Source organism: Meles meles, chromosome 2, assembly GCF_922984935.1.
Source record: "Meles meles chromosome 2, mMelMel3.1 paternal haplotype, whole genome shotgun sequence".
Lineage (NCBI taxonomy): Eukaryota > Metazoa > Chordata > Mammalia > Carnivora > Mustelidae > Meles > Meles meles.
This window is the reverse complement of record NC_060067.1, coordinates 151,923,811-151,937,680: the sequence shown is the minus strand read 5'-3', so window position 1 is coordinate 151,937,680 and position 13,870 is coordinate 151,923,811.

Genomic DNA, 13,870 nt, shown 5'->3' with positions numbered 1-13,870 from the left:
TGATTTTACTGTGTCCATAAAAGGCAAAGTATGTGCTCTTATTTACTTTATTTCTGCCCAAATTGTCTTTGGGTTTCTTCAAAGAATTTAAGGTGTCATTACAGTACCCAAAATGTGTGTTTGAAGAAAAAAAAATCAATGAAAATTGCTACTTTTAACTAGGTTTCCCCCAGGCTGTTCTATTCAAGATATGAAATTACATAATCCACAGGACTTTATTTTGTAGTATTCAGATCTTTAACCAACTTCTCTTTCTTTTATTTTCTGCTCACATTTCTTTCTTTCCACTTCTCTTCCTTGACTTTGTTCTTTCAAATATCAAGAATTATTTTACTATGGAACTCAGTTATGAGTTTTCAGTTATTGAGAAAGCAAGCTAATTAGCTGTAATTTTTTTAAAAAAAATCTTTTTCCTGAAGAAGGAAATAAAGGATGGGAAAGGAGATAGTCTTGTAGGAATTCTCCGCAGGAGTTCTGAAGCAAGCTACCATTATTGAAAATACCATTTTTGGTGGATCTGCCAGATAATTAGTAATTGATGTGATAGGTATTTCATTTTGGTTGCTTTTATGTGAGAACGATTGCAATAACATGTATTAAGAAGTTAGAAAACCCAATGTACTTTATAGCACATCACATATTGTTATAGCAAGTATAATTTAATGTTAAGATGATGTTTTTGATGAACAGAAACTTATTATTAGAATAGTGCTAAAGCCTCAAGCAAATCAGCCTCCTGTGTTCCCAGCAGGGTTCACAACCATCTTCCCATTAATTAGGAATCAGAGATGAAGGCAAGGAACTGATGAGCAACAAGAAATGATTAGCATCTTATGCCAATGGCAAAGAATTCTGCTGTATCAGTCAGTGGATCTTTATCCATGCTCATGTGAAGTGGTGACTTTGGTATAACATTTGTCATGGATGAATTAAATTATATATATATGCAAAATTGGACAGTAAAAAGATGTTTCTCCCCCAGAGTTCATGTTCTCACAACACTTTTCAGTCCATTGGTCCTCAGCACGGCAGATATTGATGGCTCATTTCCATAGTACCAAGGCCAAATGACAAGCATAGGAAGAGTGACTCTTTCTAGTTCTCTTCATTAACCTACTAGTGTAGACTAAATGTGCAACCCTCATGAATGAGATTAGTGGTCTTATAAAATATGAGACCCTAAAGAGCTACCCTTGCCCTTCCACCAGATGAGGACACAGTGAGGAAATGACCGTTCATGAACCAGGAAAAGGGCCCTCACTAATCACCAGATCTGCCAGCAACTTTATCTCAGACTTCCGGATCTCTGATTCCACAACTGAGAAATAAATGTCTGTTGTTTAAGCCATCCCAGCCTATGGTATCATTTTTATAGCAGCCCAAACAGTCTAAGACACTTAACAATTATTTGGACCCTCGATGGCTTTGACTTCAGTAAAGAGTCATACTTCCTATCAAAGATATCCTCTAAAGTTGAAAAAAAAAAAAAGCTTGCATTTGCTATTCTGTTATTAAGGGAGGAAGTAGGCTGATGAGTTTGTGCTTCTATATTGGCTACACTATATTCTTTTCCAGCCTAGTTAATAATTTCTTGTAGAATGATCCACTATGTTTTGTTGAAGATGTGGTCCCATTAGCTTATTTTTGCTTTTATTTCCCTTGCTTCAGAAGACGTGTTCAGAAGAATGTTGCTGCAGCCAGTGCCAGAGACATTACTACTCTCTGTGTTCCATCCTAGGATTTTTATGTTTTCATGTCTCACATTTAGGTCTTTAATCCATTTAGAGTTTATTTCTGTGTGTGTATGGTGGAAGAAAGTGATCCTCTTTCTTTCTTTCTTTCTTTTGCATGTAGCTGTCCAGTTTTCTAAATGCCATATGCTGAAGAGACTGTCTTTTTCCCATTGTATATTCATTCCTCCTTTCCCAAAGATTAATTGGCCATACAATTATGGGTTTATTTCTAGGTTTTCCATTGATCTATGCGTCTATTTTTATGCTACTAACATACAGTTTTTTTAAAGATTTTTATTTATTTATTTAACAGACAGATCACAAGTAGGCAGAGAGACAGGCAAAGAGAGGAGGAAGCAGGTTCCTGCTGAGCAGAGAGCCTGGTGTGGGGCTCGATCCCAGGACCCTGGGATCATGACCTGAGCCGAAGGTGGAGGCTTAACCCACTGAGCCACCCAGGCGCCCCTACTACCATACAGTTTCAATCACTACCACTTTGTCCTGTAGCTTGAAGACTGGAATTGTGATACCTCCACCTTTGTTTTTCTTTTTCAAGATGATTTTGGCTATCTGAGGTCATTTGTGGTTCCATATAAATTTTAGGATAGTTTGTTCTAGATCTATGAAAAATGCTGTTGATATTTTGATAGGGATTGCAGTAAATCTGTAGATCGCTTTGAATAGTATAGACATTTTAACAATACTTGTTCTTCCAACCTATGAGCATGGAATGTCTTTCCATTTCTTTGTGTTATCTTGAATTTCTTTTGTCAGTGTTTCACAGTTCTCAGAGTAAATGTCTTTCACCCCTTTGGTTTAATTTATTCTTAGATATTTTATTGTTTTTGGTGCAATTGTAAGTAAGATTATTTTCTCCATTTTACTTTATGCGACTTCATTATTAGTGTACAAGAATGCAGTAGATTTCCATACATTGCTTTTGTATCCTGCAACTTTACTGGATTTATTTATCAGTTCTAATAATTTTTTGGTAGAGTCTTTAGGTTTTCTGTATTTAGTATTATGTCCTCTGCAAATAGTGAGTTTTACGTCTTCTTTACCAATTCAGTTGTCTTTCTTTTTTTTTATTAGATTAAAAAAATTTACATAATTCCAAGCTTTTAATCGGTTGATTTATAAGTGTTATCTACATAACATATCTACATGGGGGCACCTTGTCATATGTCTTCTTCTATTTTTAATTCATAGTTCTTGAGCTCTCAAAAAACAGTTCTGATACAAAGAAAGGGACAGAGGTAGCTTTAGTTGTAAGATCAATGCAATTAACACTTCCAGGTAGTTCCATTGCCACAGATCTATCTATTATGTTTAAAAAATATATATATTAAAATGGTTCAAAGTTACCTACTACTACCTTTGAAAGTTGCTTAGGAATCCAGGAACTCCAAGGTCAGATGGGGGTTTTTCTTTGTTCTAAATTGTTATGACCTAATAATTCAAAGGACAGATAAACAAAATAATATCATCAAGCACTGTGATTTTGGCTTTGAGTTTATTAGCAGATGCTTAGCAAAGCAGGAGATCATTTCACATCCATTTGTTAGATGCTTGTGGAAAATGATTTATCTATCCAGGAAATAAAATACCCTTAAAGTTTTCTCAATGAGCTGTGTCCTTATTAGTTCATGGGCCAAATAGTTTGAGGGATCACTAGTTAAGTCACTGGGCTGAGATGGGAAAACTTGCAGTTGAAAACAGTATAGAAGGTCAAGAAAAATAATGTTCTCAAAACATGCTTGAACGTCTGATTCAACTTAATTAAGAGTTCTTTGTCCTTCACATCTGACCCCACTCTTTCCCTAAGCCTCCAAAGATGAAAATTTGCATTCATGTCTATTAGATGACCTCTGGGAATAAGTAACCTTTGGCTGGCAGTTTGAAAATATTCATAATGGGCATGATGTGAGTGAGAAATAATCAAGGAACCAAAAGGTAATTTCTTTACTTAGTCTTCAAGTGAATTTAAAAGCATTATCAAAATATCTCTTATAGGCCAGGATTTATGTGATATAATAATTTATCTGTTGTTTCCCTACTGCCCTTAAGATGCTTCCAGTGAAATGGAAATTTTATAACTTACAGACTTAGAATCAACAGTCATGAAATTATTATAGATTTTTTTAAAAGGTAGGATAGTAGACTAACATTTTCTACTGAAGATTATTGCTGCTCAGCTTCTGACATAGATACTAAAGCCAGCCATTTTTAGGAGGGGAGGAATTGGTATTGATGGTGTTACTTAAGAGGCTTCCTGAGAGTGACAGGTAGGTCAGCCCTGCAAACAGGATAGAATTAGGTGATAAGGGCTCAAGAGCATTTAGGCAGGAGAAGTAGCAAAAGAAAATGATCCAAAAACCTTTCATAAAATATCCTTTGCAGAGTTAATTTTTCTGGTTAAAACAACCAGATCTCTTTCCTAAACACCCTGAACTTCACCGTTGAAATCTAGCTGTTAAGAAAGGAATCAATAAGGCCCACTGGATTTTCTTTGTAGTACAGTTTAATTGTACATTTAAAGAAAATGAATCATGAAGGCTTTATTTTTAGCACAAGGCAATTTCAAAAGCTTTAAGATTCTATTATTGTTGGAAAGGCTTGTCACATTTCATTTTATTAGAATGAATTGCTAAAACAGCACTGTGTGAAAATCACAATGAACTTTGAGGCAGGGTATAGTTAATAGTAATTGAAACCATTATTTAATAATAGAAGCTAATATTTATCAGATAATTGCCAGGCATTATGCCAAAAGTTTCACACACAAAATACCATTAATCTTACAAGGCCCTATGAAATGGTACTGGTTTCATAATTTTACACAAGATAAATTAATGTTAAGAGAAGATAAGTGATTTGCCCAATGCCACGCCTTTAGTGAATAGCAATGCCAGAACTAGCATTTATCAATACTCTTAAGCACATTCCTATGCATACACAGTTCCTTGATATTGCTCTTATCAAGCTGAAAGGTGAGAGCCCTATGTCTATACAAGGCAAGCTTTAGAATGTTCACTGTGCAATCTGGGGAAGTTTATTTTCCTCCTCTCACAATAAATCCCCAATTACCTCATGAATGCGCTTGGAAAATGGCAAATTTAAGTTTCTAGTTAACCCACGATCACAAAGAAAGCTTTCCTTTTAAACTTCACAGTGAACAGGACCAACTCAAGTCTTTGATTACTGATGAGCTGGCAGTATCTCAATTCAAGGGACAAATATTAATCAAGCCCTAATTGATATGCCAGGCTGCTTCAGGCATTCTGAAAATCAAAGCCGACTGTACTCCTTGCAAGGTGACAAGTGTAGGACAGTAATCTCCAACAAGCCAATCAAGGAATTTGAGTTTTGATGGGACCAGATACTGGAACGGCCCTTTCTGTCATTTTTGCAATGGGTTCCATCCCCTTAGGAGTCTCCTTTCTCCTTCCACTTGGACACCACCTCTCCTCTATTTAGGAGGTCACAGAAATTAAAGTAAGATCTTCCTAACAAAATACTGAAGGCTTAGTATTGCTTTAAACTAAGATCACCTGAAAACACAGAACATCTTATATCATTATTTTCCTTAAAGACCTTTGATGGCTCCTTATTCCCTAGACTAGCAAAGTGAGGCCGAAATCCTTAGCATGACAGCTCGAAGGCCCTTCAGTCAGGGCCTCAAGCTGCATTTTTAGTCTCACTGATGATTGATTCAGCCTCTAGTAAAGGTCAGGGGTGGGACTGAAAGTTCTAACCCTCTAATCCCACAGTTGGTTCCCCTGGCAACCAGCCCACAACTTTAGGGATTTACAAAAGTAATCTCATTAACATATACTCAGTTGTGGTTGAAAGGGGCTTCTATGAATAATAATGAATAACACTCATTTCATAACAAAAGATGCTCCCCTTGGGCACCTGGGTGGCTCACTGGGTTAAGCCTGTGCCCTAGCCTCAGGTCATCGTCTCAGGGTCCTGGGATAGAGTCCCGCATTGGGCTCTGCTCAGCAGGAAGCCTGCTTCTCTCTCTCTTTTTCTCTCTCTCTGTCTCTCTCTCTCTCTCCCTGACTCTCTGCCTACTTGTGATCTCTCTCTGTCCAAAAAAAAAGAAAGAAAGAAAGAAAAGAAAAGAAAAGAAAGATGCTCCCCTCGCTCTTATCACCCAGGAAATTACAAAAGTTTGGGAGCTGTGAGCCAGGAACCATGGCAGAAGACAAAAATATACATTTATTATAAATCATCACATTACAAGCTACCTTGCAAATATCATTTTCTTTGTTTATATGACCTAAAAAAGTTGCCACGCATCTACTTAAATATCACTTGTAAATTTGAGAAGTTAAATTTATGAGACTACTTCTCTTAAATATCACAATGCCACTTAAAGTCTTAGTAAAATACTTGTACCTTCCAGTTAAATTAATCACTGTTAAAACCACAGGCCCAAAGTAAGAGTCACTTGCCCTCAGGACAGCAAACCAAGACCTACTTGTAATTTCAACCTCAGTGGAATTTTAAGGTAATCTATGTAGAAATTTTCTGGTCAGTAGTTTGTCACATGGGTCCTCTTCATCCTTCCCCCAATTCTCCCCAATCCCTACTTCCAAGGAAGATGGAAAGATTTCCCCCAAAAGATTGCCTGAAACAATCCTTTCTTTTTTTTTTTTTTTTTTTTGCTAATAACTTCTTGAGGCACCTTCTTTCTTATAGAAACCTTCCATTTTGTACAACTCCACCCTAGATGGAATGATGCCTGATTCATGAATCTCTTTAACCAAGCCAATTAGATCTTCAAATTAACTGGGTTGAATATGGTTTCTTTTAAAATTATTAACATAGAACGTATTGTTTGTTTCAGGGGTACGGGTCTGTGATTCAACAGTCTTATGCAATACACAGCGCTCACCACAACACATAGCCTCCCCAATGTCAATAGATTGAATTTTTTTTTTTTTAATATCACTCAGCGTGGTAGGCAGGATAATAGCTTCCCAAAGATGTCCCCTGTTCTAATCCTTGAATGGCGAACACATGATTTTACATTTGTGGATGTCATTGAGATTGTGGACCCGAAATGCGAAAATCATCTTGGTGAGTGGACCCAATCTAATCACTTGATTCCCTGCAGACAAAAATCTCCATCGGGAATCAGAGATGCAGCAGAAGAGAAGGCTGGAGAGGTGAGGCTAAAGTCAGAGAGATTAGTAGTTGGAGGCTCCACCCACCATGGCTGGCTTGAAGGGGGAAGGTAGCCATAACCACTGAATGCAGGCAGCCTCTTGAAGTTGAGACAACCCACACCCAGCAAGGCAATAGTGCACTAGCCTCACAACAGCAGGCAACTGAATTCTGGTGACAGCCTGAAAGAGCCTGATGTGTGTTGTTCCACAGAGTCTCCAGCAAGAAACATGGAAACACAAACCTTCTGACATTTTGGTTTCAGCCTGATGAGACCAATGCATCAGTCTTCTGACCTGTATTTAAGCCATCCAATTTGCTGTAATTTGTGGACACAGCATTAGAAAACACAGACTCAGGAAACTTATAAAATTAAATCCAAGTTAATAAGCCAAATTCATGTCTATATTATATTATAAATTACTGTAAAATAAAACACAGTAATTCCAAGGCTTTGATTTATTTCATCATCTCAGTAGTTGATTCTAAATCTTTCTGAGTTTAGGATGCTTGTGCACTAAGCACTAAGGACGTTTTGCTGATCAGAGCTATTTGGGATCATCTTCCCAAGTACATTTGGAGTAACCTTCCCAGCTGGATGAAGTTGCATATCAGAGATTCTGATCCATTCATAGCTATAAAGTTATAAACCCTTAGAAGATTTTCCCCGTGGCCCAGCTGTCTAGTCTGAACTCCTTTTATTCTTCTGAGTCCATCCCTTGTAAATAAGATTGATTTCACAACTGGTGTCCTCAAAATTCAAGATAAGCTATGCCTAATTAACCTTTATCTCTCGATCAGAGCTGATGAAATTCCAAACAGCCAGCCACTTACTTCATTACTAGGTTTCATTCAACCAATCTATATCCAGTTTCTTTCTGAGTTCTTTATAGATTCTTCTCTTTTATAGGACCACAGCACTTGTATTTAAATGACACCTAGGGGTGCCTGGGTGAATCAGTTAAGTGTCTGAATCTTGATTTCAACGCAGGTCATGGTCTTGGGATCCTGGGTTCCTGGTGTCTTGGAGTCAAACTCTGTGTTGGGTTTCCATGCTCAGCACAGAGTTTGTTAGAGGATACTCTCCCTCCCTCTGTTATATTCTGAGCAGCAAGTTGTACAGATGGACCCTGTATTCAGCAGGCCAAATTGAAGGGTCTTTATTAAAAAGCTGGCGGCTGCAAGGAGGCTCGTGCACTCCAAAATCTCGCAGCCCCAAATGAACTCAGGGGTAGGCTTATAAAGGCATAAACCACATCCTGTTGCCAGTTTCTAAGAATTGCCAAGTGCAGTACAGAAGCAAAAAAGCTGGGTCAGGCAGATATCTAGGGTAGGGTACATTTCCTGGGATTGTTATATCTGGAATATTTTGCTTTTTTCTCTGTTAAGATTGTGATAACATGGGTGCAATAACATGACTATGTTACGAAATGGCTGCTTTTTACAAAAATGGCGTGACTTATGCTAAGTCCGTCTCCTGGGTGTCTCACCTCTCCCTCTGCCCCTACCCCTGCTTATGTTCTCTCTTTCTCTAAAATAAATAAATAAATCTTTAAAAATAATAAATGACATCTAGCTGAATTTCAGATGTCTGTCAAGGCTGGGGTACTCTTGTAGAAGTAGAGTCGTATTGGTGATATAAATCAGCACATTTACACATTGGCACTGATTTCTAGCCTTCAACAATTATTATAGTTTGTGACTTTAAAAAATAATCATGCACACTGATGCCCAGAAGAAAAGTTGATATTTCACAAAAAATATATTTTACAAGAAGCAAAAGAGTAAATCTGTCTTATTTTCTTAGTAGGAGAAACATTTTACATTTTGAAACATGCACATAAATATTAACTCATCCAGAGCATTCAAGTTTTCATTTCAAAAGAAAATAAACTTGGGGTCTTTCCAGAAAAAATAGTACTTGCTTTCAGAAAGAATTAATCAGGCCCTTGTTGAAATAGCACTGCCCAGTGCTGTAGCAAATACAATAGAAATAAAAGAAAAGGTCACAGCACACAGATAACTTAAACCTAGGAAATTATATAAGAGAAACATGCTGAAAACTACCAGAGCCTATGTGAAAATTTTAGAAATGATTGTAGAACCTACATCTAGATATGAAAGGAAGGCCAAAGAAGTGAAAATCTGTGCCAAACATGATTCTGTTAAGGAAAAGTGGGACGTCTTAGAGATTTATGAAGGATTTAATACAGATGAAATGACATAGAGAGGAAGGGCATTCTATAGATTTCTAGAAAAAGATGTACATCTAGTAATGATATTTTGTATTTCAGGATCTATTATTTTTATCAACCAGATGTCTTGAAAAAAATGTAACGTTTATTCAGAATAGTTATGATCCATCCGGCTCACATCTTTAATCTTGTTGTCAAAATGTCAATACTTATAAGAGGATAAATTATGAGTATATGCTAATTTGGCTAATAAATACATGAAGTACACAGGTGCACACAGTGAAAAACATAAACAGGTCTGCAAGGACAAGACAAGAAGAATAAAAAGGATGAGTTTGATAGATATTACATGAAATTCTTGTTTTTTTAGGAATTTACTGCCAGGAGCCTAACATTTGGAAGAAAGAACCTTTAGGGAAGCAGGAAAAAGTCCTTAAAATCATAGAATATAGAAAGGGATACCTAGAACAGCCATAAGCAATCCCAACATTCAAAAAATTGGATAACAATATTTAGAAATCTAAGGTCAATTCTGATGTGTTTTAAAAAAATTTTGGGGGGGGGTTGTTTTTAGAAAGAGGTGGGAGGGGCAGAGGGAGAGGGAGAATCTCAAGCAGACTCCTTATTGACATGGAGCCTGATGTGTGGCTCTATCTCAGGACCCTGAGATCATGACCTGAGCTGAAATTAAGAATGGGACACTTAACTAGTTGAGCCCCCCAGGCATTCTTCTGATATGCTTTTAAAAGTGGTTTGAATTAGGGGCTCCTGGGTGGCTCAGTGGGTTAAGCCTCTGCCTTCAGCTCAGGTCATAATCTCAGGGTCCTGGGATGGAGTCCCATATTGGGCTTTCTGCTCAGCGGGGAGTCTGCTTCCCCCTTACTCTGCCAGCCTCTCTGCCTACTCATGATCTCTCTCTTTCCGTGTGTCAGATAAATAAATAAAATCTTTAAAAAAATTTTTAAAAATGGTTTAAATTATTAAATTTGAATACAAAATTGTAAGCAAAATGGTCATTAGTCAATTTGATCATTAGGCATGTTACATTTAATGGATGTGCTACCACTCCAGACAGGGACATGAGACGTGTGAGCTTCAGAAGAGAAGCAATGGGGACAGAAAAGAAACCAGTCCTGCTGTAAAATAATGCATCTGACTCTGGGATTCCAAGATGGGGGAAGGAAGGGTGTGTGTGTGTGTGTGTGTGTGTGTTTTAGAATCAACTGATGCCCCTAATGGGGTGAACACTTTATCTATCCTTTCAGACAGAGGAATCTTTCTTATTAAAATACAACCTCTTTGCATGGCACCCACCACAGGATCTTTTGGAGCTCATTCTCCAAGTTCAGTCTTCAATCTAAGATGTAGTTCATTGACAGCCAGTAGGTTGTAGTGATAATTAATAGTCATGGAAGCCTAATGTATCATCTTCCTTTCCTGGCCTAGGTTTTTAGTTCTCATCTCTTCAGACAATTCTCTGATGACTCAAAAAATGAGACTCATTATCAATTGAGAACATATCAGTAACTGCATTGTGCAGAAGTCAGCTATGTCTGATGTACCTGGGAAAGCGACAGGGTAATTGCAACCCCCCGCCCCCCGTCCACCCCACAAAGGCTCTAGAATAGCAATGGTTAACAGAGTCAGCTGGCAGTAAGTAATCTTGGGCAACCTGTTTAACCTTTATTTTACTTCAGCTTTCACATCTGGAACATACAATGATCGAAATAGTACCTACATCATAGGCTTGTTGAAGAAAGAGATAATATATGAGAAAGTGAAAAATGATTCTGGCAGCTGGCAGCCAGGCTGTGTTGTTCCCAGTGGAACATAGACTTGCTCAAAGAAGATAAGAATGCTCAGACAGAGCTGCTCTAGGACCACGGTGGAAACAAGCTGAGACAAGGCCATTTCGCAACCACAAAATGCCTAAACAGCCCCCTTTTCAAACTTACGCAGTGACTATTGTTTCTATATTTTTCTGTTTCTTTTATGAAAACTTCATTGTTATTTGAGCTGAAAGTGTACTGAAAAATATTATTTTGCCTTGACTCAGAGCTTCATAAAGTACCATGAGATGTGTGTTTCTACTACTCCTTCGCTAATGACAACTTCCTCTAATCCTCGTGCCTTGAAGACAATGATTAAGATGCCCCACCACCAAACTGTCCCCATTTCTAGATAAAATCCATTCTAGAACTGACCCTTGCTGTTTTAAACCCTCCTGAGGATCACCCAGAATAGACCCAATTCTACAAGAACTGCCCCCCCACCCAACTCCCTTCTTCTGAGATGTCTTGCAAGTTCCCTGGCATACCTTTCCCCTTGTTGCAGCCAGCTAAACAAAACTAACGTTTCCCCAATGACTAAAGTGTGCATTTTGTGCAGTGCCTTTTGGCCACTCAGGGTCTGCTTTGTTTCTAATAACACATTTAATTTGGCAGACTCCTATTGTCAGCTATCCAGACCTTCTATCTCATTAGGCTTTCACAATCCCCCAGCAGAGTTATTTGGAGAATGTCCATGGTAAGCCAAAGAGACTTCTGGTTCTAAACGCTGCCTGGCTAACTGCCTCCATGCAGCCTTTCTCACTCCTCATTGAGAGCCCACAAAGTCACAGAAAAGCCCTCTACGAGCAGACTGGCAACTCAATTCCAAAATCTTGGAAGAAGTGATGAGAATTACAAAGCATATGGATCAGAGCTGAGAATAACCTGCGATGCTTTAACTCACAGCACACCCAGAACCAGCCCACAATTAGACAAGTGCAAGACTGGAGAAGACAGTGTGTATCTCCCCAAGAAATGTTCCCTGGCTCAGAGACGCAGGTTCGGACCAGTCAGACAACAGAGAAGGCATTCTTCTCTCTGCCATGTGTGCTTCTGCGGGAGTTAACCCAGAGTTTTGTTCCTCATCTCCACCGGTGCCCAACCTACCATCTTTCTATATCCAGGCAGAGATGAAAAATCCCAGAAACCACTGGGGAGGAATGGGGGAGCAGACAAGGAGCTAGAGAGAAGGCAAGAGAGACTGGATGTCACACCCACCACAGCCCAAGTATGGAGTGAGAAAGAATCTTAGTAGCAGTGCATTCTGCCAGTTTCTGGTTTTCATGCGTTATAGCTACAGTGTACGAGAAAATCCACTTGGGCACAGGCAGAAAATGCTAGACCTTCTACATCTACTTAGTTTCTGTAGGAGAATTTTAAAAGAAACTAAGCTAGTTAATAACATGCCTACATTGGTCCATTAACTGTAACAAATGTACAATGTTAGTAATGGAGGAAACTCTGTGTGGAGTATATGAGAATTTGCAGAATTCTTTGCATCATCTGTTCAATTTTTCTATCAATCGGAAACTATCATCGGGATAAAATCTGTTAAAATACCTGGAAATAAAGAAAGGGAAGATTTATTTATACCTGATGTACAAGGACCATTGTGCACCCACTTGTGCTGTCAGATGGCTAGCGTCACCTCCCGTAAACACGGGGAGAGTGGGGAGCTCTGCGGCGCGGAAGGCTGATGGAGGTATTTGCTCAAGGTCATTCATTTCTAGCATTTGGCAACGTCCTGTGGTTTTTGCATGTTTAATTAAGTGGGTATGTGGATTATGACATCTGGTTTTATGTAAACCAATCTTCCCAAAATATTTCTGCAAAGAAAATGCAGATTATATATAATACTAGTAATGTTAGCATAAGGAAATAACAAAACGGCAGGACTCGCTCTCCTCTTCTTCCCAGGGGGGGGCTCTGCTTTTTTTTTTTCCAGTCCCAGTAGTAAAAACAGCGAGTCTTAAGAAGACTATTCAAAATATTACTAATGATAAACTTCATTCATTCTTATCTACCCCATTTTAAATGATGAATTTTTCCCTATTTGTTATTTTGCCTTGATTGCTAACTAATTAATATGAAGCTATCATCATTACCAAGACATTTAAAAACGTTTCCTTAACCCCAGATATGAAGTCAAACCTCTGCAATTTTCTCAGAGATGTTTAAAGTCAGGTAGCACTCCAGGGCTCCTGAGTGGGTCAGTCAGTTAAGCTTCTGACTCTTGATTTCGGCTCAGGTTATGATCTCAGGGTCATGACATTGAGCCCTGAGTTGGGCTCATGCTCAGTGCACAGTCTGCTTAAGTTTCTCTCTCTCCCTCTCCCGCTGTCCTGCCCCACCCCCACAAGTACCCTCTTTAAATGAATGAATGAATGAATGAATAAGTAAGTAGGTAAGTAAGTTATGCAATATTCTATCTGGGGCATCACAGCATTTTATCACACATACTTCTAAGTATGTAGCACCCTGTTTTGACAAATATTGCTGTTTTTGAAGACAAAAAGTCAGATACCACTGTTTTTCCTGCAGTAGAAAGAATAGCTAAAATATTAACCAGAAAATCAGTGACAAAAAAAAAAAAAAAAGAAAATCAGTGACAAGCTAAAATGCCTTTATTTGACAGTAAACACTGGTTTAAAACACATGAAGGGATATTAACAAAGAATGGACAACAGAAGTGTTCATTTCTGGAATTTGCCATGTTATGTTGTCATAAATTATGAACTTTTCTAGATTCTGTTTTAATAATGAAATGCATGAAGAATAATTTCTAGTGAGTCCCTGAGGAAGGATAGTCTGAAGATGTATTTTCAGGACTAAATCACTTTTTAATAAATGTAATGTTTTATGGGGAAGTTATACAAGTGTTACCATTGATGGAATGGCTCCCGGAAATGTGGTAAAGAAATAATTCTGGGGGGATGTT